At 38.7% G+C, this 27,769-nt stretch overlaps 1 protein-coding gene across 18 annotated transcripts in view; it reads left to right on the top strand.

The window, feature by feature from the left end:
- The window catches only part of LOC108496469 (poly(rC)-binding protein 3-like), a 492,944-nt gene that overhangs the window by 124,046 nt on the left and 341,129 nt on the right, over window positions 1-27,769 (top strand). Inside the window, exon 1 of one of the 18 annotated variants that reach the window (XM_017813179.1) lies at window positions 16,659-16,678. The exons of the other annotated variants lie outside the window; for them this stretch is intronic. The gene's annotated coding sequence lies outside the window, so the exon portion shown is untranslated. Of the gene's footprint in view, window positions 1-16,658; window positions 16,679-27,769 lie in introns of those variants that run through there. 18 annotated transcript variants of the gene reach the window in all.

Genomic DNA, 27,769 nt, shown 5'->3' with positions numbered 1-27,769 from the left:
GTGGTCCTTCATCCTGGAGATGTGCCCTGCCCAACACAGCTGTGTTCTCAGCAACATGACCTCAATACTCGTAAATGCTACCTGTTCTAGAACAGATGTAATACTCACATAATCTGACCAGTGGATGTTTAGGATTGTACGGAGACAGCGTTCCATAATAATGTGGTAGCCAGTTAGATTGATTTTTTTTTTCTAATCTGAAACTGAGAAAAAAATCGTTTCAATGTAAAAAGAATCGGTTTTCAGTTTCAAATTATTAGTGAAATAGAAGAAATGTTGAGATTTTCCATTGATGTTCTCCTCCTCTCCATCAAGCTTTGTGACTTCTCCCTGCTTACACAGGGTGTACACAGCACATCACAAGCAGGTGATTATTGCCAAGTGACACAGATTGTTCATTTTAGTCCGAAGGGGTGAATGTTGTTATAGAAGTACGCCCATTCACTGTCAGGCAGTGTTATCATTAGCTTTGATTAACTTTACTTCTTCTCTGATCCTCTGGGATTTTTTTTTCCACATGTCTGACTGCTGCTGAGCAGAGAGCTGAACTTATTTTTCCTGATCAATGCCATGCTGAATCTGACTGCTGACGTATAAGGCCTTTTGCAGCTCATTAAGTCCTTTCATTTCTTTTTTTTGCTCCCCTGTTTTTTGCATTTCATAAGTTATTTGTATGTCTGTGTTGGCCCTTGTTAGCATAATCTCTGTCCCAGAATTTCTAACGTATGCGAAGAAGGAGGAGAAATTAAGCAAAGTCTACAATGGTTTTCTTCATCAGTCTAAATCTAATTTTTTTAGTTTCACAATATTCTGTGATGGATAGGATGGCCTCAGGGCCACAGCCTCACCTCAAATACATGAAAAGTTTTCACTATTCAGAGAGTTTGTTATTAGACCGTGTCTGTTTCATTCCCACCGCAGGAGAACTTACTACCACAGTGCCTCAGGGAACAAATCGAGTACGGGAGGTCAAATATGGAGGAGATAAATCATGCAATGAAGACACAATTTCCTATTTTTTCCCCATGTACAGTACAATGCATGCTCTAGCAAGGCTAAATGATACTAACCTGTAATGTAGAGTGGTTTTACACTTATGTACCTTGTAATGTCATTACTACTTCATGCTTGTATGCACCTATTATATATGGAAGATTTGAATCTTTTGTATAAAGATGAATTTTATAGTTTGCTTTCCTCTTGGTATTGGTTGTACTAATTATCCTTCAGTTCCTCAGGGCAGTTTGAAAGAACCAGAGGGCATAGGTGGGTTCGGTTTTAACTATGAAAAATCTGGTTCTTATTGAATAGTGATCTGACATTTGAATAATTGTAGATTAGAGATTGAATAGGAGAATATGGCTTACTTTGTTGTGTTGCAAGTTTAACTGGTGGTCTGGGACTGAGGTTTTTTCCAAGTGGAGTTAAGAAGGATGAGTTGAGTGGTGAAACTTCCACATATCTAATAGTCATTTTCTGAGGACAGAAGAGGAAGTGAACATAGGAATAATGCTGTGTCTCTGTAAAGCTGCAAAGACTAACCTCTACTCCCTTCTGTGCCTTACCACGTGGCCTAACCACTGACAGAAGGAAACTGGTTTGCTCAATTTTGCATCTAAGTCACATTGTGGTTTAGGAGTGGTACTCTCCAATTTACAGAATCACAGAAAATGCTGAGCTGGAAGGGACCCACAAGGATCAAGTCCAACTCTTAGCCCTGCACAAGACATCCCCAAGAGTCATACCACGTGCCTTAGAGCACGTGCTTCTTGAACTCCAAATGCTTCTTGTACTCTGTCAGGCTTGGTGCTGTGACCACTTCCTTGGCAATCCTGTTCCAATGCCCAACCACCCTCTTCCTCTGGGTGAAGAACAGTTTCCTGATATCCAACCTAAACCTCCCCTGACACAACTTCAGGCCATTGCCTTGGGTCCTGCCACTGGTCACCACAAAGAAGAGACTTAGTGCTCCTACTGAGACTCTCCAAACCATGCTGCCACTCGCTCCCTCCATCCCCCTTCTCCTCCCACTTTGGCAGGATGGAGGAGAATTGAAGCAGAAAAGGAAGGTGAGGATCATGGATTGAGATAAGAACAACTTGCTGGAAGCAGCAATGAGATAAGAAAACTAACAGTAACAGCAATAGTATTGATGACAGAGGGTACAAGAAAGAAGTGAACAACTCACATGGAACCCCCCAGGGCAATAGACAATACTCAATTGCTCCCTCCATCACGCTACCCGACCCAGAAAGGATCCCTTCTCCCTGGAAGAAAATCCTTCCCTCCCCCAGCAATGAAGTGAGGCAGTATAGAATAATCTCCATGTCCTAGCCATGCCCCTCCTGGCTACTGCAAAAATTAACCCTGTCCTGGCCGGAACCAGGACAGTTACTTCTTTAATTCCTCTGCAGAAATCCTGGTATCCATATAGAATCATAGAATATATTATTTATATAGAAGTATAAATATAATATATTTATTATATAAATACTTTAAATGTAAAATATAATATAAATATGATATTTATATTAATAACATATAAATATTAAACATCCATTTTCATGGCCATTTGCTAATGCCTCTGCTCTTGCAAATTTTCCAGTTTCATTTGCTTCTATGAACAGACTGTTACTGCAAGGATGGGATATTCTGAGCTGGGGTTATCTTTCCAGTTCTGCAACTCTGTCACACAAAAGAAAGGTACTTATCGAGCAAGACAGCAAGTGTTTATGTTGTCTGAGAGACTGAAGATTTTTATTCACACGTCTGCTCCAGTGCATGTATAATGGCAAAATTAGCAACTCTGACTTAAGTTTTACACCACCCTAGAAAAACTGATATGCAAGCAGTGAGATTTCTTCTGGTATATAATTGGTTTAATTTAGTAGGACTAAGGAAATGTTCTATGCAGTAGGATATTGGTTAAAAGGGAATGATTAGTGCTTTCTACTTCTGTATGTGTGTGCATCCTTTCTTTCTTTTTAAGTGCTCAAACTTGTATATTTAATTTTGGATTTAGTGGAAATTTTCGTTTGATCTGAATACAAACAAAACTGTTGTGAGGTTTGTATGTTCATGTTTGCTTTTGTTCAGTGGTCAAGCCAAGAGATGTTATCTACACAGTCTTACATTTGACTTCCTTTGCAGGGACGGTGGTGAAATATGTGGGAAATGCGAGAGCGCTCTCATTGCAGTCTTTCACCTGTGTGCAGAGTTCAGCCAGGGTTACAGGTCTTAAGCTGCTGTAAAAAGTTCCTTGGGTTTTTTTCCAGATTGGATCCAGATAAGGTGTGTGACAGCTTCTGAGGCAAAAAGTGGCTTAGATCCATGTTACATTAAGCACAAGGGCATGAACTTTAGGGTAACAATAGTTTCATTACATCCTAAAAAAAAGACCTAGTTGGATAGCTTGTCTAAGACATAATTTACCTACAAGGACAGGAAAATTATTGTATGATAAACCTGTTAACACTCATCTTCAATTTACATTTTGGAATGTACTGTTAAAAGGAAAATTCCTAATAGTATCTTTGTGAAAGAGAACTTGCACTACTCCTCAATTCCAAAGTTTAATTGTGAAGTTGCTGGTGAAATATTTTGCTGTCAGGGCTGGTTGCATAGAATTTGTCAGTTTGCCAAATAGCCTTTAATAATTTTCCTAGTTTTAGGGCATTTTGCTTCCAAACTGTTCATGCTCAGAGAGAACACAACACAGGGTCTTGTAAATCCAAGTCATTTCTCAGGCAGAGGCATCCAGAACATAAGGACCCTTTCGATTTTTTGTTTTTTCTTTTTGGCAAGATGCTGAATGGTAACTGCGAAGCAGTTTGGGCTACTGTTTGTAAGCCTGAAGTATCTTTGCACTGGCTTCCATGCATTGTGAATATGCGAATAGACTTATAAAGAGGATACAGCAAAGCTGATTTGAGTATTGGAGCAAAGAACTGCTTGAAGTTCATATTAATGCTCACTGAATGGTGTTCTCAATTTCAGTTAAGTATTCTTGTTTCATGGAGATGTTACAGAGATTTCTTTAACCCCATTCCCTACTGCTTTGCAAATGCCACTCAACTGATGCAAGAGACTCCTGTTTATCTGTGGTGGAAGGAGACAGAGCAGAGAAGGACAATTACACTGTGTGGCTGTGGAAAGCAAAGACAGATAATAAAAAGCATATGCAGATCACAATATAAAAATATACAGTAAAATGGAGATGAGATGTCAGTGAGCTAATACTCACCTGAGCCAGCTGGACAATTGCCATGTGAGCCTGGTTATTTGGGTACTTAGTCCAAGTTGGCTCTGCCTGGAGCCAGCACAAATGACTCTGTGCCTGCACCCTGTGTAATCCAGCACCTGAGTACTCTGACCATGGTATGTAGTGAGTTGGCTGGGTTTGATGTAAACTTATTTGCCTAATTTTCACTGAGTCCTTTAGCACTATATTTTTTCCTTAAGTGTTTTTAACCCACTTTGAAGCCTATAAAAACCTTCCTCTTTGGTAGAGGGTTTCTTGTCTTCGGATTGAAATTTGTGGCTTTTCTAGACATGCCATGAGATTGCTTTCTACAGGATGGGTGATATCCCAAGATTTCAGTTTTGAATAGATATAGATCTATACAAGTATATGGTTTTTCATTAAATTATCATTAATAATATGTAGATCTTCATAGTTGATTTTAGTAGAATAGGACAAGTCTTCTAAATTCACAAAAGAAAAACAAGTCTTTTAATGATAAACTAAGGCCAAGCATAAAATTGGTGTGAGCATGAGCAGGTGAAATACTCAGTAAAACTTCCTGACTGAAGTGAACTGAAACATGGGATGGAGGGAATTCATCCCTGCTCCCCAGCGTCTGCTGCAGACACCTGCATTGCTGCCAAGCGTAGACATCCTCTGACCACTACAGCCACCTTTCACTCTTTTATTTCTTTATCCTAGTAAGCTGACTTTCACCACAGTTTTGGAGCAGGTGGATGGTAGCTTGCATGAGGCTCTTAGTGGCCTCTCCCTCACTTTTAGAAATAATGGTCTTTCCACCATTGTATAAGCCAGGATAAGATTTTAGCAGAAGTAAGGCATAAGCTATGTCTCATGCCTTTGAACCACAGCAAACATCCATGTTGTTTGAATGCCATTTGGAAAGCTTAACCTCTGCTAAATCCTGCTGCCTTTGAAGTCCATGGAAGTCTTGCCACTGAGACCTGTTGGCATAGAATTTAGATGACAAAATTTCTATTTACCTTTGTTTCACATAATTTTTACATAGATTCTAACAGACAATAATATCTACATATGATCAGGACTGGATGAGGGAAGAGGGGATTTATAAGCAATATGTCTCTCTGGCCTAGTGATGGAGAATTTTGTAGTTCACTGATTTTATGAGGTTATAATGCCAGTTAAGTTTTGATCCTGTTGTCTTTTCTCATTCCCTTTTAGGAATCATTTACTAGTGGCATGTCCTGACAAAGGGAAATTTAATTACATGAACTCGGTCATCATACCAATTATCTAAAAATCAATTATTCATACAGTGCTGCTTTTCCTGAACGGTGAAGAAATATTTACCCTTGTTAGGAAAAGCAGATGAATGATTTCAGACACTCTTGTAGTGATTGATTGTATGAAATATTTAATCTTTTGGTAATATGCAGTTCCACACTGGTGGAATGTACAGTCTTTTTTTCTGGATCACTTACATGCTTGTGATGTGTACTATGCTTTTAAGCATCTGCTTAGCTATTGCCTGCACTTAATATTTTCAGGATCTGTGATTATACCATGTGCTGTCATGGAGAGGATTATACTGTCGGTGTTGTGTCAGAGTAGCATGGAATTGCAGTCTGATGCATAATTAGAAGGATATATTCAGGAACGTTTCTTAGTTAGCTGAATTTATATTGATTATTCAGAATCAGTGCACATCAAGTTACAGACTTTGCATCTATGTAAGAAGCATACATACACTTCAAATTCCACAGGCTGAGAGGACACTGAAAAAATATGGAAGGATGAGCAGAAATGGATGTGGACCAGATCAAGTGCTCAGAACAGATTAGGGAGAGGTGTTTTGTGCACAATGATTTTGTGCTTAGTGGCTCCTCATCTTTCTTAGTGCTAGACTGTTCCTGTCACACAGATTAGAGATGGCTGGAGGGTGGATTCGGGGAGCTCTGAAGGGCCTTGCAGCAGTCAGCACCTATAAGACACAGCAGCATGTCCCTTTGGTGCTGGGATATACAAGGAGAGGCTGGTTTCATAGAATTTTTTGCAGAAACTACCCTGTTCTGATACATGCTAGATTTATCCATGGCAGGATACATCAAAGCAACCCTAGAGCTTTGGGAAAACTGGCCCTATCAGCTGCTGCAGTTCTGGTGCCAGATAAAGAGGAATAAATGGTCTTAATTGCCCAAGATAAAGGCTACTTTGCTTTTTGCTGACCAAATAAAAAATAATGGTTGAAGAAAGTCTCCCTTTTGCCCTTGTTTTTTTCTCAATCCAGAAATGCAAATAATAACAAATAATGTGAGTTAGATTTAGAATCTCCAGCTGTTATTTTAAAGATACCTTGGGGGGGCTCATATTAAAAATATAATAGATAATATTATAAATAGATGATTTCATATTGTATGAAACCAAAGCGCATTATTTAACATCAGACATAAGTGAATTTCCAAGTGATGTATTTCAATGCCTTGATGTCTGTCCCTCACTGATGAGATACAAACCCACATAACTGAAGAGCTTGTTCTTATATTTCGTCTACCAGATGCTAGATGGGAGTTTCGGATGCTTATCAATGTACAGTTTAACCCAGAAGAAAACATATGTCTTCAGTGATAAATCATTGTAAATGTAGAAACAATAACTGTTACTAATTTACATGGGATTGTTTATACCAGATGTGTTATCAGAATCTTGCCTGATTTTTGTATCACTGTAAAGCTGTAGAGCTCACTGGAGTTTCTGATTTTCAAACCTGAAAAGAAAAGGATGATCGTGACTTCTGTCTGTAGAGTTGTGTGTAAGAATGAACACAGCACTTGTTATGGTTGCCCTGCACAACTACTCAATATTTTATATGAAGTACTATTTTGAGTATTCTATTAATTATTTAAAGCTAAACATGGTTTCCCTTTGACATATGAGAGATTTGTGAGTGTCAAATGCTAAAGTGTATAGAATATTGTTGCCAAAACTACTTAGTTTTTGCGGTAATCTGCTAAAGACAGATATATTGGAGCAGCGATGAAGGTAATATTTATCTCTTAGATAAAACTAGTCACTGTAACAGGAATTTATAAATGATCATTTAGACCAGCTTTGTGGCTTCTTAGATTTAGTGTCCTATCCCTGTTTCTAGCTGCTCCTAGATTTTTTTCCATCTATAGAATTGAGGGGTTTTTTTTAAGACTGTGGTTAAAATTAATTCATCAGAGTAATCTCATTGATTCTCCTTTATCTCCATATATTGTTGATGAATTTCAGCTGTATTCTATGCTGCTGAAATTGTAAGTAAATAACACAGTTTCTGTTTATTAAAAATGTTCCCTTGAAAAGCTAAGATAAAAACTATTACAAATATATAAACTATTGCAGCACCAACTGTGAGACGCCTACATGAAAAAATCCCTGATATTTTAGGGCTGAGCGATCTGGGGTTGTTTAACCTGGAGAAGAGAAGGCTTCAGGGAGACCTGAAGCAGCCTTCCACTACCTAAAGGGGGCTTACAGGAAACTGGAGAGGTACTTTTTGCAAGGGCTGAAGGATTAGGTATAATAAAGAAAGTTTTTACAATGAGGGTGGTGAGATGCTGGAACACGTGGCCCACAGAAGTAGTAGATGCCACAAACCTGGAAATGTTCATGGTCAGGTTCAAAGGGGTTCTTAGCATCCTAATCTAGTTAAAGATGTCCCTGATCATTGCAGGGGGTTTGGACTAGATGACAGTTAAAGTCTCCCTCCAACCCAAACTATTCTATAAGTCATTTCAGTCCTAGTAACCCAGCCTGATGGTCTTTTTTTAGCTGTCTTTTACCAGTAGCGGCATTTATTGACAAAATTAATAGGTTACATTATATTATTGCTTTTTAAGGTTTCTGGTAACAACCTTTTCAGATGGGTACATCACCTAATTTTAAACTGGTGTACTCACAACACTTGTTCTGTATACTTTTTCCATCATACAAGAAAATATCTAAATTTTTTTATTCGATTATTTTGCTTTATAGTGCATGCTTTTCCTGTTTAAGAGGTTTAGGGATTTTCTTGACCAGAACAAAAAAAAAAACTAGACAGTAGTAGTATACCTAATGATGTTTAGAATTCTGTTCAGTTCAAGGAATTGAAAACATACATAATCTGATCTAGAGTTCATGTAAATAAATCAGGCTTTGAATACTGCGGTTAAATTCATGCTTAAGACTTATGAGAGACTATGTCTCTGGTTTTAGTATATTATACAGAAGCTTGTAAAACTCATTCTTTCTTGTCACAGTCAGTGATACTCGGATGTAAATTAAACTGAGAAGCATCATTGCATTCACACATTTCTGTTCTTTTAGTGAGGGCTTACATTTATCTCCCTGTTGTATCATAGATAATGATTATGTGTAGGTCTAGTCCCATGGTGCTGTTTATCAGATCTGTAACCTTGCTGTAATATTGCAAGAAGAAACAAGGATGCAGCACTGAACAAAAAGTTCTGTGGGTCTGTCGCTTCACGTCTGACTGGCACTTAACAGCTTGTGGAAGTGAGTGAGTAGACTCCTGGGATCTCGCCTTTCCCTGCCCGCCTTGGTGCCAGGGTTCTCTCCATCCTACAGCTCTGGGAGGCAGGCAGGCATGCCAGAAGGGAGATGTATTGACCCCTTTGTTAACCCATAAAAAGAGAACCCTATGTTTCTTTTGCATTAGCCTATGTCTCTTTTGATTAATTTTCTAAGTGATTGTATCTATGCATTTGAATCCTTAAATTTAATCTCATAATCTCTCAATTTTTGGAGTTGTGGCATAGGATTTGCAGGTAAACAAGAGTAGCTAAATAAACTGTGCAGAGTATAACTAAAGCATAAGTTTTTGACCCTCTCTTCACAAATGTTTCCTAAGCTTGAAAGTATGAGTGGACTCCACAAGATTCCTTTAAACATAATTTGTAGCGTTACAGAAAAAAAAAAAACTAGTCATATGTATTTGTTTATTAGTGTACAAATATATTATGGTTGTCTGTGGATCTCCTTTTTCTCTGAATATATTTGGAGACATTTGAGATTTAATGGATATATTTGATATTATATGCTTAAGAGGGGCTTAGAAGAAAAAAGTCGACTTGGATTAAAAATTGATTTATTTTTTTTCTTGTAGCTAAAGAAGCCATGTGCCTTTTTTTCTAGGCAGCAGTGGTGCATACTGCTTCTCAGGGCTGCTGCATGATGGGGTATTTCCTCTCTGTTTGAGTTTGAGATTTTTAATAATATTTTTTAGAGAAGCTGTTTGGATCTGAATAAGTACTGTTTAAAAGTCTCAACATATCTCCTATCCCACTTCCGAAGAGCATGACAAAATTAGGCTTGCATACTATTCTTGGGATTCAGTGGTACTGTCTTGTACTTCGTTTTTCATTCAAAGGGTGGAAGTCCTTCTGTGAGCAAGGAATTCTTCATTGCACTCTGATTCCTACAAACATGTTCAGTGACAGTGAAGTGGTTTTGATGGTAAGATGCGGTGGCTGTGGGGTTTGTTTGAGAACACAGGGTTGCTGTCAGTCAGTGTTTTATCTGAAAATTTTCTCTGTGGGGAGGATGCAAGTCTTCTGAAGCTTTCATACACTGTAGTAACAGCTGTGACTCATCAATATTAAACTTAATCTTTTGCCAAAGTTTGGTTTTATATGTCGAAGTGTATATATCTGACAGCCTTTAAAATTTTACCCTTACTTCATCTAGAAACTATGTTGTGTTTGCAGTATCTGCATGGTCCTATTATACAAAAGGATGTTTTCCGCATCTTTGTTCTCTGCCTTTTCTACTTTTTTTTACTTTTCATTTTCTCTTCTAGTCTTTTTCTGACACTTTACCCATGATATTTTTTTCCCTTCCTTTAAAGCAAATAATTTCTCCCACTGTTTTCCTACCAACTGGCTATCTGCTTTTGAGGATGGGGCAACTGTAGGTGAGATGGGTGAAACTGTTAGGTGTTCCCATCCTAATTTTAATGTCATGGGAGCAAAGAAGCAAAGCTATTATTTGCCTTGACCTCATAATTGGTCCCTTCAGGATCAGGAACAGGAAAAGATTTTGGCCCCTTTTGTTTAGGCAGCAGTACAGGGCACACTATAAAAGCACGTTCAGGTTTTGGTTGTGTCTAATTTCTTGCCCACGAGACTCTTTGCAGCAATCCCTATGCTGAGGATTTGACGTTCTTCTCACCTTGCCTCCTTCTCTTCCCTGCTTCTGCCCTGGAAGGACCTGGATACAGCAACTGCCACCCACATGGGATGCCGGCAAAAACCCAGCAGGGGCTTTCCTCATTAAAAGCAGACAACCTGTGGATTAAGAGGGTTGTACAGTGGGGGTAGAGTCTAACACAACTAGCCAGCTTTCCTCTTATGCTATGAATTCATTAAGCCTTGCCCCAGAAGCACCAGCTGCAGTGGTGTGTTGCTCACTTTGAAACACAGCCTGCATCAGATCTTCCTTTGCCTGGTTGCAACTGAGACTTCCTCTGCTCTTTACAGATGGCTAAAATGGATCATTCCAAAGGTGAATGTATTAAGCAAGTCTTATGCCTAATGCTAGCTGTGTTTTGTACTGTCAGTGGAGGTGGTATGCTTGGGCTTCTTTTGGTTTTGGAGTTATCCTGTTCTTTTACCCCAGGTAATTGAGTTGGCTAAGTGCCTTCTTTTGTGGGAAATTGTGCCAGGATTTACTAATAGCAGTAGGGCATCCCTGTTGGGTGCTGTGGGTACATCAGCTTAGGTCTTGTACAAATACATCTAAAGCATCAGTGATGCTAATAGGAGTATCATCACTGACTTCTGCCAAGTTCAGGATTTTCTATGTGGCTCTAAAGAGAGATCTGACTGTGCAGTTGTTCTCCATTTTTGTACTTAGCTTGTGTATGACCTGTATTTAACCTTGATGCTCTTGATACCAATATTTCTATATATGCTCTCTGGTTTCCTATGTCTCAGCTTGGCTGCCTAATCAGGAAGAGGATTTTTAAACAATTCTTTAGTAGGCATAAGAAACAAGTGTGCTTAACATAACTGCAAGTGTGAAATAAGCAAGCTTCTGCTGAAAGTTCACATGCCAAACACAGCTAATCCACCATATGTGTGACCTAAAAAGTACAGACATATGGATATTCTTCCCTCCCCCAGTTTCTCAGTCTTTTCATGGCTGCTGCAATTGTAAGTAGCCCAGTAACAGTATATGCTTGATCATTGTATGGGATCTGTGATGGTATTTTGCAGTTAGGGTTGCTGCATTGCATAGCATGCCTCAGTGAAATGAAAGGAATACCATAAGCTTTTCAGCTGTGACATGCCACCTCAGCAGTCGTGTGCCATTGGAAAAAACATAGAAGTGTTACAGCCTTTCAGTAGCCCAGGCAGGATGCTCAGTACCAGCAATTACTCTGTTCTTGATTCTTATTTAAGTAGTTTGTATATTGCTGATGAGTTTTTCATACAAGGGACACAAATCTGTCCTTGCCTCTGACCACATCTGCTGTAGCCCTGGAGTTACCCTGGTTCCAGTGTGAAGTAGAGAATAAGACTCATGGTGTCCTGGACTATAGGAAAATAATAAGAATACATGCTTTTAGAAAAGAGTCTCTTTCTTGGCCATAAGATGGGGAATATATGGCTGTCATACCCTTGGGATTTGTTTTCTTGCCTCCAGTTACAAAAGATTAAGCAGAAACCAGTGCTGCAAAGTCATTTGAGGTCTGGTCCTGCACAGATGTCACATAAATGGCAGAGTTTTTACTCATTTTCAAATAGTTTGGTACTCATCATGTGTCCAGTTTTGTGACACATAACTCATGTCACTTATTATGTAGATTGGAAAAACAAGCACAGTATGTACTGCGTCATAGCCAAAGTGTAAGCACGTGCTTCACAACTCTGTTGTAGGCAGAACACAGTGTGGCTAAAGTGAGTATAATCAGTTCATTTGTATGCACAGCTAAAATTACTGAAGTTTCCAGATAAGGATTCATTTAGAGAATGTGGCAACTACCTAATTATCTATAGGTATGGCTTTAATTGCAGTCTGTAGCTGATAAAGAATATATTTGGTCTGTAGAAACAGGCAAAGAAATAGAATATGTGCATGAGACGGTTTAATATTTAAAGTACTGTTTGCAAATACAAGCTATTAAAAAAGTGAATCATGCTGTAAAATGGTCCCAAGCCATAAAATATTAATTGATCATTAAGTCCTTGTAAGAGGCACTGATATATACCCTGTATCTAAATGTGTCCACTTTTAATTTCCATCTGCTGTTTGTGTACACCAGTGAGGGGGAAAAAAACACATTTCTTAAGAATTAGAACAAAACAAAAGGACTGCATTTTACAGAGAGTAGGGTGTACAAAGGTTGACCAATATTTCACCAATAAAAGATTTTGTTTTAATGGAATGATTGCATTAATGTTAAGGTTTTTCAAAGCAAGAGAATATGGATAACCATGTTTCTTTGTCATCCCTTCCCTCCAGTGCATCCGCACTTACAGCATGGTGACATTAGCAAAATTTGCTGAGGTTGTACTCAACCCCACTCTCCATGTCGATGACAAAAATGGGTGCCAGTGCCAACCACTGAGGAACAACACTCATCACTGGTCTCCATGTGGGCCACTTCACATGAAAATTAGATCTCCCAGCTTAAAATGTCACTATGAACTGTCCAAGGGGGTCGAGTTAGATAGACGTAAAGGGAAGGAGTCAGTTAGCCAAAACACATAGCTGTGAGTCTGTAATATTAATTGACAGTATCAATTGTACAACAGGTAAATGGTTGTATTGATCTGCAATACATGCATACATGAGGAGGAAAACTGCAGAGCACATACTGAACTGTGCTGGATTTTTCTTGTGCTTATTGTTTTCTTTGTCTATTTATCTCTCTTCTGGGAAAATCTGAGTTTTTCTGCTGTGAAAACATACACAAAAGAGGATGCTATCTGCATTACTTAAATATTTAACATGCTAGAGCAGCACTAAAATACTACCAAACAGTACTATATATACTGTCTTGCTGTACCTTTTCCGAAACTGAAGTATGGTGGCCATATGTTAAAATAAAGGAACAGGGATTTCCCTGAAAGGTAATATTTTTTTTGCTTTTAACAACAGATGCATGTAGTGCTTTCTGCCAGTGAGAGGGAAACATCATAGCTGGGAAAGGGGATGGAACTGCGACCTGTTTGCCCACTCACAGGACTAGATTTCTCTTTACTTTTTTTTTAATTTGTGATTTCTAGCCTTTCTGAATACAGACTAAAATTTCTGATACATTCTAGTGGGAATTTTTGGTCGTGTCAATCCTTCCATTAAAGAAAAAAACTTGTCAAACTATTCTAGTGTAAATAATTAACCCAAGGAATATGAAAGTATGTATTCCAAAATTAATACCTTAATTTCCTAAAGTGCAGGAATATGTACTCCCTACTTCAAAATAGTCTCTCAGGATGTGGGGGGAGTTCTTTTTTTTCCTTCCTAACTTTTTAAAGAAAGTTATTCCCCAAATTAAAGCACGGATGAAAATCAAGGAGGAAATGTCTACTTCACCTACAAGTGTTAGATACTGCTTCTTTGCATTTAAATTTTGTGTTTTCTCTGACCTGATGACTATCGGACAATTTATTTTAATATTTGTATCATGTATATTTTTGGGTTCTTTCAAACTATTGCCCCCTAGAAAGTGAGTTTATGGCAAGTAAAAAGCATGGCCAAACAACAGTAATATAGTTGTCTGCCTATAAATGGTGCACTATGGGTACCAGTTTCATTGTATATTTGGAATTTTTGTAAAATGTTTTGCAGAATTACTAAGAGAAATTTTTTACTTACCAAAACAGTCATATTTTATTCACTGAGTAATAGTAATGGAAGTGGACTCCTCAATTTCAAATGTTTTAAATGTTTAATTTTGCAAACTTTAGATTTGTTCAGTTTCTCGCTGCCGGAATATCTTGGTCACTGCTTGTACCCTGGTAGAAAAGGAAATGCCTGGCTTTCTCCTTGTTCTTTTAGCAGGGCATGCCGATGTATCATGCTTACTATACTGTGTGATGTGCACCTGTCAGTGTCAAAAATAGTGCAGGGAATAGTGGGACCAGTACTTTTTCTCCTCAAAGCTGGACCAACCGTACCTATGGTACTCCTCTGTAGGTCTCACTTGTCTTTCATGGACAAATCAGCTACTCTCTGTGTTCTCAACTAAACTAGTTCCACACATGTGCTACAAATTAAAACCTGTAAACCCCATGGATTTCTTTATTTCTTTTGCTTGTTTACACTGATAGTCATGGCAGTCCCTTTCATCACCACATTCATACCAATCCCCACCCATCCTATGACATTGCAGGCAATTCTTCAGTGCTGTGAAGCCCACAGTATCTATTGCCTGTAGGTAGCCTACAAGGAGCCATAAAACATTTATTTGGTGACAAACTTAATTTAAAGTTAAGATAAAAACCAACAACTTCTACTGTTTCCTTTCCCACAACAGAGTCATTGCCCAGAGATGCTGTGAGGAATTGAGGTCGTTATAAACACACAGTCTTGCTACAGCACAAGACTTGGTTATAGCAAAACTATAACCCTATACACACTTTGTGTTCATATACTGTGTTATGTGGAGACCGTTTAGAGCTGTCAAGTCCAGAAGGAAACAGGGAAAAGGTCCTGAGGGAGTTTACAGCATGCTAAAATTAAGGGTTAGATGTTTGAGGACTTTGTTATTATTCAGTATTCTGTGTTGGAAAGACAGCTAGGACTTTCTTTCTCTGGAATTTGAAAATAACCTGTAACTCTCTTCCATGGTCAAGTAGGGATGGTTGTTAAGTTTCTCTAAGTGGCCCAGTAGCTGGAAGGACTGATGCAGTGAGGTCTGAAAGTTGGTGGGAAATTGAGTGGCTGGCTGTGGAGAACTGGATCCTTTCTCTACTGACTTTCTGCTGTGTGAGAATTACTAGTGTTCTTATATTCTTACTGAGAGCAGATTTTAGAACCATGAAACACAATGCCTGAGACTGTCATCAATTTAGTGACATACAGAGAAAGAAGGATGGTTTCTCTTGTGAAATGCTGCTGATTACAGGCAGAAAATATTGACATAGTTCAGCTTTGCAGATTTTTATGCATCTACTCGTCACTTAACTAAATTCCTCACCTGAAGCAGGCATAAAAAGTTGAAATAACATTCTGAAATTTTCTTCTAGGTTGGACCCAGTTAAATAAAGCAGTATGACTTGATTTTTGCCCTTTTATTTCCTTTTTTTTTTTTTTACCTGAATGCATACTTGTTCTTCAAAGGTTTTGGGGTTGTGGTTTGTTTGGGTTTGTGTTTTGGTGGTTTTGTTGTTTGGTTGGTTGGTTGGTTTGGGGTTTTTGTTTGTTTTTTGTTGTTGTTGTTTTTGTTGGGTTTGGGGTTTTTTGGGTTTTGTTTGTTTGTTGTTTTTTTTTTTTGCTTGGGAATGGGCACCCTAAACTTGTAAAATTTTTCATAATTTATTTTTCCTTAAAAAACCCCCCCACAAAAACCAACAAAAGCCCTTATGTAAAGGCATTCCCTATAAAATGTCAATAATAGGTTCCAAGCAGGCCAATTGTATTCTAGCTGTGTAACTTTGTTTCTGTGACTCCAGCTAGATGCACTGCACACTTCTTGCTAATCAGAAAGAGAGATCATAATGAAAGACTATGGAAATTACTAAGGTAGTTTGAGTACTGGCATCACTGTTGCCATATTAAAATAGTGCTGCAACATGTTTAATTGATGCATCTGTTATCTCTCAGACAGGTAGCATTACCTGTAGGTCAAGTAAGTTTGTTTAACTTGATGAAATCCCTATTCTCTGTTGAAGGAGAATACTTTTCTGTTCTTTATTCAATGTTTAAGCTCTTGTTCTGAAACGTGGAGGTCCATAGGAGTCCCTGGTGCAAATTAATCTTCTCTAGTCTTCTTTCAAGTGAAACTAACTTCCATGCTAATCTTTTCTGTGTGGCTGTCAAGCCGTTTGAAGACATATTGATCCTTGCCACAATAGAACAGTGACACTTGAGCAACAGCAAACTGCTTTTGAATGTTTTCTGATGTATTGCTGGCATTAATGTTATTCAGGTTAGTAACTGGGCAAATTATGTTGTTTTGTTTCACCTGCTGTTGCTCTGTTCTTTGTATATTGTCTTTAAATATGAAGATGCTTACAATCTAATTTACAAAATACCCTAAAAAGCAATCTTTTTAAAAGTAGATTGCTGTGTACTACTGTGGGTTTTATGAATAGAGAAACAAATATACCCTAGCGTTGTAGTTTGTTCCAGTTCTGAAAAAGGAGAGGAAGACTCGCTAGAATCTGTATTACACATGGAGCCACGACTGCTAAAGTGTATGGGTCACTTATGAAATCCTCTGGGCATGTGGAGGCAGGGCAAGTATGTGTATATATACTCTTTTTTTGAGTGTATAGGTAATGGAAGCCATATGGCTGCACTAGTCTTTGGACATAAATGAATTGGAAGAAAGATCTGTTATAACTGAGACCTGTGAGCATCTTATGGCAATTTAGAGAAGCAGAGCATTGCAGAGGTTGTTTCACATGGCCTGTTCAGAGATTTTTTTTTATTGAACTGCGCTGAAAGGTGCACGAGAAATTTAAGGAGGTGTGGTGGTTTAGGCTAGGCCTTCCTTGGTGACCAGTTTGTAACCAAGGAAGGGTCCAGATTTACCCAGTATTCCCTACGATTTTTACGTAAGCCAGATTATAAGAAGAGAGGAGGAGAGGCCTTCTCCCTCTTTCCTTCCGGCGGCTTGGAGGTGCAGGTTCCCTGCTGTTGACTCTGCCGTGTTGGGGAGCGAGGCCTGGTTAGGCCTTGTCGACCTTGGGAGATGGAGGTTGCCGACGATCGTTCCGGAGCGACTCTCAGTTGTCCCAGGGGAGTAGTGAGCTATTTTTTCTTTGCTAACTTTTTAGTTGTTAGATATTGGGTCTTGGGATATCTATATATTTTATTTTAGTTTTGTTCCCTTTCCCTTCCCCCTTCCCTTTCCCCTGTGAAATTGTATATTTTAATTGTATATAAGTGTAAATATATTTATATATCTCACTTTGGTTGTTTCTCTCTCTTTTCGGGTTTTTCGTAGTTTTTTCTCCCTCTTCTCCCTGAGGTTGGGGGGGGGGGACTTCTGGTGGTAAGGTTTGGAGACTTGGCAGGGAGCCAGCTTCAAACCATATCAGGAGGCTTCATGGCAAAGGGGGAGGAATGTATGGTAACTACAGCAAGATTGCATATGACAGCAGGAACAGTGGGACAGTTGTCATACTTATTTGTTGGTGTCACTTCTTTCCAGAAAAAGAAGCTGCATAATATGTCAAACTACAGGAAAAAAATGAGAATAAAAGGGCAATGTGTAGAAATAGGGCACAACTCAAAAACACTCCAGTTGGACACAGTCAAACTTTATTCTAGTATGTCCAATATACTGAAGCTTTTATGGATAACCTTGCAGGTTCTCTGGAATTTCAAGCCATGCTTTTGTGTGGGATTGTTTGCTCAAGGGCAGTCAGGAGGATCTTGAGATCATACACAAATAGCTAGGTTTAGATACTGCCTACGCTCAGAGAGGCGCATGAGAGACTTACAATTTCTTTCAGAAAAGTAGGCATTGATAAAATACTATTGAAAAGCCATTTCCAAGAAATACATCTCAGGGTAGCAGTCACACACGTCAGGTGTTTGATGCAGCTATTTTTATATGGCATGCGGTAAATATGCTGAGTAATATTCTTATTAACCAGCCTAGTGTTGCTCCAGACCTACAAGAAATGTGTCTTTTGTATTATGCCCAGGGCTGGAAACAATGCAATTTGGCAGACAGGAAATAGGTGAGGGTTTTCTTGAGGCCAAGGTGAAGCATGTGTAACATGAGGAGGGAAGAGGGCCAGGCATTGTCAAGGGGACCAGAAGATGATGGGCACAAAGAAATAGTCTTTGAAGGGTCCTGAAGATGGTGCTCTGTTAAAAATAAAAGTACGGTTTATCCCTCCTACCTCTTCCCCCCACCACCACTTTGTGTGTCTTTGTCAACATATGACCAGAAAGTGGAACAGCATGGATATATTGTTTCTAAGTTGTGACAAAGCAGGTTGCTTAATCTTCTTATGAAGATGTAATAAAGAGTTATTTCCCTTTCCATTATCCTGAGGAACTCTGAGAAGTGATTAAACATTGGAATGGGACACCCAGGGAGATGGTAGAATCACCATCCCTGAAGGGGTTTAAGAGAAGACTGGACATGGCAGTTAGTGCCGTGGTCTACTTGACGTGGCGGTCATAGGTTGGACTCCAATGGTCTCAGAGGTCTTTTCCAGCGTAGTTGATTCTGTGATTCTGTGAATTAAAATAAGAGATTTTTTTTTAATTGAGTTTACCATTTAAAAGTCTTACATCGCCCACATTAGTGACAAAGTCGAAAAGAGAAAATCTGAATATGTATGAATGTAATGCATGAGAGGTGACCATTGCTCCAGGGGTAGCTGTCTGCTAAACTCCATATTCAGCTGTCCAGGCTAGGCTGCACCCACCAGTACATGCTCACTAGGAAAGGGCATTGCAGCTGTCACCTGACAGGGCCAGAGGGGAGCCATGTCTGAATTTGATATCCTGTTGCTGATGGTCAGACAACACAATGTGGACAGACAGCACAACGTGGTCCTCCATTCCTTTCAGAACCGTGAAGGTCAGATCGTGGTTGGTGGAGGCCCTGCCTGGTGATATGAAGCAGAAAGAGCCTTGCTGAAGGAGCAGGGAGATGAGAGGCTCTTTGTCTCCCACAGCTTGAATAAAGAATCCCCTTTACACTCCTTAGAACTCAAATACTGTTTTCACTCTGCTAGGAAGGATCCTGCAGGCACCAAGGACAGGGAAGGTGCTTAACAAGTAATAAAGAACAGCAATAACAACTGATTAGATCTGGGAAGGTAAGAAGAGGGGGAATACTTTGTGAGTATTTAAAATCTTAAAATGTATTGCAAGCAAGTTCCTCCACGCACTGTTGTTAATTACCTAGACAACTGAAGCTGTGCAATCACCTTCAATCAAAGTCTTCTATTTAATAAGCTTATTGTAATGTATTGCAATTAAGGCTATTCTAACAGTTTGTGCAAATTTTTGGTTTTTTCTCCCAGGGCAGCATTGTAAATCAGGCTATAAAATTCATTGGTAAAGCTACTTTCCCCCTATTAAAGTGGATGAAATTACCTAATGGGAGAGATAAGAGCGGCATCCTCTGGGTGGTGCAAGGCATTGTCAGGCAGCACTGGGCAGCCACAGCTGTGCTACCCAGCATGGCATGGCTTAGCCAACTAATTGTGAAAACTCTTGGGGGAAATCTCACAAATCCAGTAGAAACATGTGCACATTGACACTTTCAGTGGCAAGAACAAGATCCCATTTGTTGCTCATGTATAGCTAAATCAACCAAATTCCTACTCTCTTGTACCATCTCTTTTCAGAACAACACCATTATGGGAAGAAGTTGCTCCAACTAACATCAGAAAAATGAGAGCAAGGTTTATCCTGATAAAGTTCCCTCTAAGATTAATTTGCCAGTTTATGGATTTGGCTGAATTTGTTTCTTAGGCGTATCTAGAACATCCAGAAATATCTGTATGCACTCGTGAGATTCTGCTGGCAGACGACTCTAGTCTGTGCATATTGGTAGTCACAAAAACTAAGTAATGAGAGAGAACACATGAGAATGATTCTGCAAAGATAATACTGCCCAGGAAACAATTTTTACAGGCCAAATAGTACTGCCTAGGATATTTTTCCTTAGCTATTTTTTACCATAAACTTCCTTTCTGATATTTTTTTGTTCCAGGTTAGATTTAGGTAGTGCACTAGAATGCTGAAATAAAAGAAACAGTGCAGTATTTTGACACCCTCGACCCTAGCAATAAGCATTAAACTCTGAGAGATGCTTCTCCCATCCTAATAATTTGTTTAGACTATTTACAGGGTTTGCAAAATATTTATGGAGGTGAAATATCTGCAGTACAATTATCAACAGTCAGATGAGATATTTTACCATTTAAAAAATGTGTATGTGTGGTATCTGAAGATACCACCCTGTGTATAACTGGACAATATAAATGCCTTATGTGTTGTTTATATCTGTATGACTCTTCAAGCTGGAGGTTGAGCAGGGGAAAGAGAGGAAATTCTAAAGAGATAAAACACTGGCAAATAGAGGCAGTTGTCTCTGCTGCCTCTTCTCTCTTTTTGAAGTGTTTTCTAAGCAGAGAGCATTTTAGAGATGATTGGACCTTTTATTGAAGAACTTATACAAGGGATGGTACTTAAGCTGCTGTCACTAGTTCTTGTAACAGGTTCTGGTGCCACACAGGCTGTCCTGTGGAGAGTCTAATGTTCAGAGTTCCCCCCATCCTGGTTGCCTGGCAATTTTGGGAAGTCCTGCAGCTCCTTCTGATGCCTCTGCAAAGGTCTCCTTCCTGGAGGTGTGGGAATAAAGGAGGCTGAGGCATAAATGGAAGGGAAGGAGGATGCAGGACCAGAGCTCAGGTCTGAGCTGGAGGGAGGGTGGTAAGAGGAGCGCAGCTAGCTCCCACAACAAGCCAGCCAGCCCCTATTGGATACCCACTGAGGGAAAAAAATTCTTCTTTCAGGAGAAATATGAAAACTTCAAAATGAAAATATTTGGTTTGTTTCCTTTTAATACCTGTCTTCATCTCCAAGTAATCAGGCTTTCAAATTAACTTTGTTGATGGGGTTTTTTTGTTTGTTTGTAAGTTATTATTCTCTCTCCTGTGAAAGTTCTGAGTCAGTTCTGTTTTAACAGTTTCTTTTCTGTTATAGAGATGGACAGGAGGCAAATGCTTCGGTTAGAGGGGACAGCTATATCTTTAATCCCATTCGCTTCCCACCTCCCTCCCTTTTTTTATAGTATTCTTTCCTTCTGCATTTTTGCATTGGTAAGAAACAGGCAGAGAATAGCTTCTGTTGCATAGGGGGTGGTTGCAACTGCAGCTTGAATGTGGGATGCTCAGAGACTCTGAGCCGGGTCCTGCTGCCTAATTGGTGATCACAGAATCACAGACTATGCTGAGTTGGAAAGGACCCACAAAGATCATTGAGTTCAATTCCTGGCCCCACACAGGACTATCCCCAAGAGTCACATCATGGGACTGAGAGTATCATCCAAATGCTTCTTGAACTCTGTGGGCTTGGTGCTGTGACCACTTCCTTGGGGAGCCTGTTCCAATACCCAACCACTCACTGGGGCAAGAAGTTTCTTCTAATACCCACCCTAAACCTCCCCTGACACAACTTCAGGTCATTCCCTCAGATCCTGTTACTGGTCACGATAGAGAAGAGGTTCAATGCCTCCCCTCTTCTTCCCCTCATGAGGAAGTTGTAGCTGCAATGAGGTCTCCCCTCAGTCTCCCCTTCTCCAGGCTGAACAGACCAAGTGACCTCAGCTGCTCCTCATACAGCTTCCCCTCAAGGCCCTTCACCATCTTCATTGCCCTCCTTTGGACAGTCTCTAATAGCTTAATACCTTTCTTATATTGTGATGCCCCAAACTGCACACACTATTCTAGGTGAGGCCACCTCTGTGCAGAGCAGAGTGGGACAATCCCCTCCCTCAACCGGCTGGTGATGCTTTGCCTGATGCCCCCCAGGACACAGTTGGCCCTCCTGGCTGCCAGGGCACTGTTGACTCATATTCAACTTGCCATCGACCAGGACCCCCAGCTCCCTTTCCGTGGCAGTCTTAGGGCAAACAACATTTTGGGGCAAGCAACCACGGCCTCTGCCAGGCTGTTGTTCTTTGATATGAATTACAAGAGCTTCTCTCTGTAAAGTTGAGTTTTTACACATTTATGAAATATTTTGATTTTTCTGGGTTATGGGACATCCAATGCATCATTATTGAGTTCTCAGCTAGTAATAGTGACGCTGTGTTGATGTTATGAATGTGTTGTCACTTTGATTAATGGGCTTAAAGGGCTCAGCTGCATTTCACTTCCTGTAATATATATTCCTATCACAAATGTTGTCTTAGGTTTGCAGGATAAGTCAGGAACATTTTTAACTGCACAGACCAACGAATGTGAGAACAAGGCAAACTGTTGGTAGTGTTGAAAGACCTACTGGGTCTTAAAGTTCGTGAAATGCTACAAGCTGTCTGTTGAAACCAAGCCCCCAGCTGAGAAATAAAAATGAATATTGTATAGATTAATTTTGTTTTCATGCAAGGCAAATCTGTTCACCCATAATGCCATCTATTTGTGGAAATTAAAGGCAGAAAACAAGTTAATTGAGGTAACTACTACAAATGTCCACTAAATGCAAGTATGAATAAACCACATATTCATCTTTCCTTGAAGTGAGAAAAAAAAAGATTTCAAAATATTAGTTTCACTTTTTTTGGTTTTGTTTTTTAGTTAAACTTATGGGAGAAAACAAAAATCTAAGGCAAGAAATAATTTGGGGGAGAAAAATTCAGAGAAAAGATTGTCAGAAATAGTAACATTGAAAACAACAAACTCCAACCAGAGAAATATTTTCTGTAGGTCACAATTATACAGCTAATATATTTTGGACATTTTTTTCTGTGCTCGTATGATGTTGTTTGATAACTGATCTTTTTCCATGTGCCCTTCATCACGTATGTAGTTTGAAGAATATCTAGATAATTATTCTCTTTCCTTTTTTTGCTTAAAAGAAAAAAAAGCAACAAACAAGTTCTTATAACATAAGCAGGAAATATGGAGTAGGATATACATAAATCAGGAACCCTTATTTTTGTTCCATATGACTGGGTTAACATTTTGATTGTAATGTGTCTGTCTTCCAGCAGAATCCTCTGAGAACTTTAACACAACTTCATTCAGCCATGTTTGATATGTTTAGAGGCTTGAAGGGAAACTTTAATTAAAAGAGGTTATCAAAGCTTAGAAGGTATCACTTGCAAGATGTCTGTGCAGATGTCACACCTAGAGTCAGCCTTCACATATCTGCACAATAAAACTCTTCCTCAATGATTCAAACACCCTATGGATTTGGGAAGGGTATGGATGACTAGTACGTGTTACTGCCTTATCCTCAGTCATTGGTTAGGCTTGTTTCCACTGCAAGTTTTGTTATTTTTGCAGTAGAGTTACAATACATTTGCCTTTTCTCTTACATAATTTCTCTCTAATCACTTATACAGAGAAGTCATACATAAGATGATACAAGTTCTGTAAGAGACAAGGAAGATTTGGTAGAAAGAAAACATCTATCAGGGAGTCTTGAGAATTCTGAGATTTCAATGGCAAATCTTTCAAGGACTTCTTTCATCTTCCAGTTTCTTAGTGAGAAACAATGGTCTTGACTGTATGTCTGTAACCAAGAATGGTGACTACTGAATTGTGCTAAAATTAGTGTCGTAAAATGGTGGGGGGAAACTTTCACAAATCTTGTATGCTTGGATTGGAAGTATAGGAGTTGATTACTGTCAATATTTAACAGATAACTGTTCAACTTATCTATACGTAAATCCCTGAGATCCTGATGTTGATGAACATAAATATAGACTGTTTTGCTGCTTAGCAGAAAAATAAAATCTAGCATTATGTAGGTTTTTAGGACATGTCTCTTGATACATAACAGATGTTCTGATTTCTGAGAAATGCTGAAATAGTTTTGATTGTACATCTTCCTAAAAGCAAATAAATAGACAAAGATATTTTGCAGATTCCTAGCTGGGAAGTGTATGAAAATGTGTTTAGTGCCACTGTGTTTCTGCCACAGTGCAGAACTGTCCTTGAGGTCAAGCCATTTTGTGAAGGAACTATACCCACATCGACTCCTTGGATATTGTTCTTCACAAGCTTATTTGCAGCTGAAAGATAAAAGGATATTGGGAGTGCAAGAAACAGTGATGCTTGTGTGGTCTGTGGGATGTCGTGATTCTTTATAAGTAATACTGACTAAAAGATCTTTCACAGGTAACTTTGTGAAACAGCACTTTGATACTGGAATGATTTTGGAAATTGTCTTTTAACTTAAGCCTCTGAGTAGCTCCACAAAGAGATGATACTTGGGAACAAGCTTTATATCATCAGGAAAAAGAAAGATGACATCTGGAAGTTGAGGGAACTTCAGATTGGGAATGTGGCACAATTTCTCAATAGTAAGGGTAGACCACTATTAGAATGCTGAAGTATGTGGGTAACTTAGCACTTCTAGACCTTTAGATCAATATCAGATGGTTTTGGGAAAGATACCTTTTGTCCTTACGTGAAAGATATTCTTAGTAGGCGTATTAAGATTGAATATGAGAATTAGGAAATAAAATTCTCTGATAGCATATTAAGAAAGGGTGACTAGATAATTTCAGTGATACAATAAATTTTTATTTCCATCAAGAGGTATTGGTAAGGAGCTTTTTGTTTCATTTTGCATTTTATTAGTAGTTTTCCATACTAGATTGTAATGTATACATTTCATACTTGTGAGTTGGAGGCATATTTTTTCACACATGCCATTGGTCCTGTTAACATCTTCACCTTTTGGATGCTAGTTGCTGTCTTACTAAGGCTTTGACAGAGATTCTGGGTTTTCCCTCAGCCCTAAAGATGCCATTTTTCTACCACCAACAGCAGAACCCAAATGTTCTCAATACAGAGCAGAGGCAAATGTCAATGAGTTTTTGTACTTCTGCCACTTCTCAAAGTGGAACATCATTCATGAGAAAAGCTTTTCTGTATTATTTTTTCTAAGACAAAGGTATTCACTCCAGATACTGAAACCTCCTCTATGTTATGAATATGACTGAAGATGGCAGATGTTTTATTTTCAAGAAGTCCATTCAAGGTCTAGTTCTTGAGCAAAGAGCACAAACTGTAGGTAGTGCAGTAGGGCAGAAAGGCTAAAATGTGTATCCAGTATCTTTGTCTCTTCATTATAACAAAAATCCTCTTACTTTTCTGTCTTTTTGAGAAAGGACTTGGGCTAAATCTGCTCTCCTGGGTAAAGGTAGGGTCTTCCATTTCTGAGAGTCATTGGTTTTCTTCCCCTATTGAATTTCCATGGACTCCTCACTTTGGAACTCAGATGACAAGAATTGATTCAGGGTAAGATAATTTTTCTTACCCTGATTACTTCTTCTAAAGTCTTGTATCTGTTGATAAATGAAAGTATCTATTGGACTGTGATCTGAAAGGGACAAGAATTATTGTGATGCTTTGTGGACAGTCATGCAGTCTAACAGATTCATTGTGTATATTCCCAGCTATTTGAGTATATATTAAAAAAACAAACCACCAACAAAAAACAATACAAGCTTTTATAGGTATGAAATAATGTTATAATTTATGTCAACACTTATAGTATACGGCACTTTTCAGTATAAAGGAAACCTCATTTGAGATTTACTATTGCCAGAAATTTGGTCAGCAATGTAGGTTATCAGTTAAACATGACTAAACAACACTGGAAATATAGTAGGTGGAAAAACTTAATTTATATTGCCAAGAATTAGCTGAATATGCTGGGGGCACCATGGAAAAAAAATGGAAGAGAAATAGAAATTTCATATGCATTAAATCTGTGTTGCCAGAAGGTATGCATCTTGAATGCCACCGAAAATCCTTACTATCATTATATAATGAGGTTTCAACAGGTTTGGGGGTTTTATTACACTAGAGAAATTATCCTGCATGGAATTAATTCTTGGTAATGATGAAAGACAGGAGTTTGAATTTCTAGGTGTACCTGAACAGACTTCCTCATGTCTAGCTTGCTATAATAAGGTCAGCCTAAATTTTGTGGAAGGAAGTTGATGATGCTCATAGGGAAACTGGGGGAAACAGTTGCAGATCTAAACAGAAATTTGTTTGTAGCAGTATCAGAGAGCCTGATAACTAAAGAATCCTCTAGTGATGAGAGATTTATGTTACAGCTTTTTCTGAACATTCACATTGACTTGATTGCACATATATCCTTGCTCAAGATCATTTTCCTGAAAGGGCACTTTTCCCTTTCTCTGAACTGGGAAGAAGGAGAAGGCTCAGCTAGTGAAGTCCTAGAAAAGAGAGAAGGAAATGCAAAACAGCTGTCCGTTTCTGTGGGTGAATCGAAATATCTGAGATCAATAAACGTAACTCATATCTTTATTTTAATATCTATTAAAAGAAATTTTTTTTTGTTTTTATGGCCTGAGAATTGAGCCATGTGTTATGAAAAATGTAAGCCTGTTTAAAAATTGCGTTTTCATTTAAACTAGTGGAATTTGAAGGTGGGGGGGAAGAGTCATCTTCGGAATAGAAGGCCTTTGTCTTCATGGGGTTTTTATTTTGGTTTTTTTGGGGGTGCTTTTTATCTGTTCAAAAATAACACATATCCAATATTGTAAAACTTATGCCCTATGGTCAATTTCAGGAACTTGTTTAGTTTTACATCTAGCAGGCTACATATAGGCATCACAAAAACAACAAGGTTCATGTGAAAAACTGAAAATTAGGATATTAATCTTCACCTGTCAAGTTTGCTTTTTTCCCTGTTTCCAGAGAGAAGTGCTTTTTAAAAATTGCTTATATATCTAGAAGAAAACCTAAAGCCCACTTAAACAGCATGGAATTAATCTAGATTCCTTTGTTTTCATAAAGGTATTTATTGCTCTATGCGGAACACAGCTATAAATATCAAACAGCGTGAATAAAATATTATTGCACTGAAAAACTCATTTGCATTTTTATAATGATTTATTTCAGATATTAGTTAATCTTCTTTAAGTGCAAGTATGCATTTACAACATCCATATACTAATGAATTATTTATTCATCCATTTGTTTTAAATGTATCATAGTAATTTTATTTTTCAAATCACCATACTTTAAAAAGATGTAAATGCCTCCAGTAATCAACAGCAGGAACAATGGCTTTGGAATCTCAAATTCCTCTCCCAGTCCGAAAGCATCCTTGTCTTTGGCTTATAAAATATCTTTCTAGAGAACAGGCAGGTTCTCTAGACATGCTCATTGGCCTTGCAGTTTTGGAGTGGGCCAGTGACTCCCAGCTGTCAGAGCTTCTTCAAGTAGTACCTCCTCATGTGAGTCTGGGGCCAGAAGAGATTTGGGAGCTCAAATAGGAAAATAAATAAAATAATATTTAGCAGAAGTTCCATTTGGGATTTTTGCTTTCCCAAGGATATTGAATGTCACCTGTGGCTTGCTATGGTCAATTTTAAGTATTTGAGACTTGATCTCTTAAGCTTTTGTGCAACTTAAGTAAGTACTGGCTTACAGTAGTGAAAAAATCAGACTAAACCTCTTCAGGTGGTACAGCAAGACATTTGTGTAATGAAGTTTTACTGAGCCAGCAAAGTTAGAAGATTATCCTTCTCGGAATGGGACTTCTACACTTCTTACTGCCTTTGGATGTGACAGAGAAAAACAGGATTCTGTTTATGTCTGGTCAATTCTAAGTTTATGCTAGAATGGACATGACTGAAAA

The sequence above is a fragment of the Lepidothrix coronata genome, unplaced genomic scaffold (assembly GCF_001604755.1).
Source record: "Lepidothrix coronata isolate B3197 unplaced genomic scaffold, Lepidothrix_coronata-1.0 Scaffold40, whole genome shotgun sequence".
NCBI lineage: Eukaryota > Metazoa > Chordata > Aves > Passeriformes > Pipridae > Lepidothrix > Lepidothrix coronata.
This window is presented reverse-complemented; position numbering and strand designations above follow the sequence as displayed.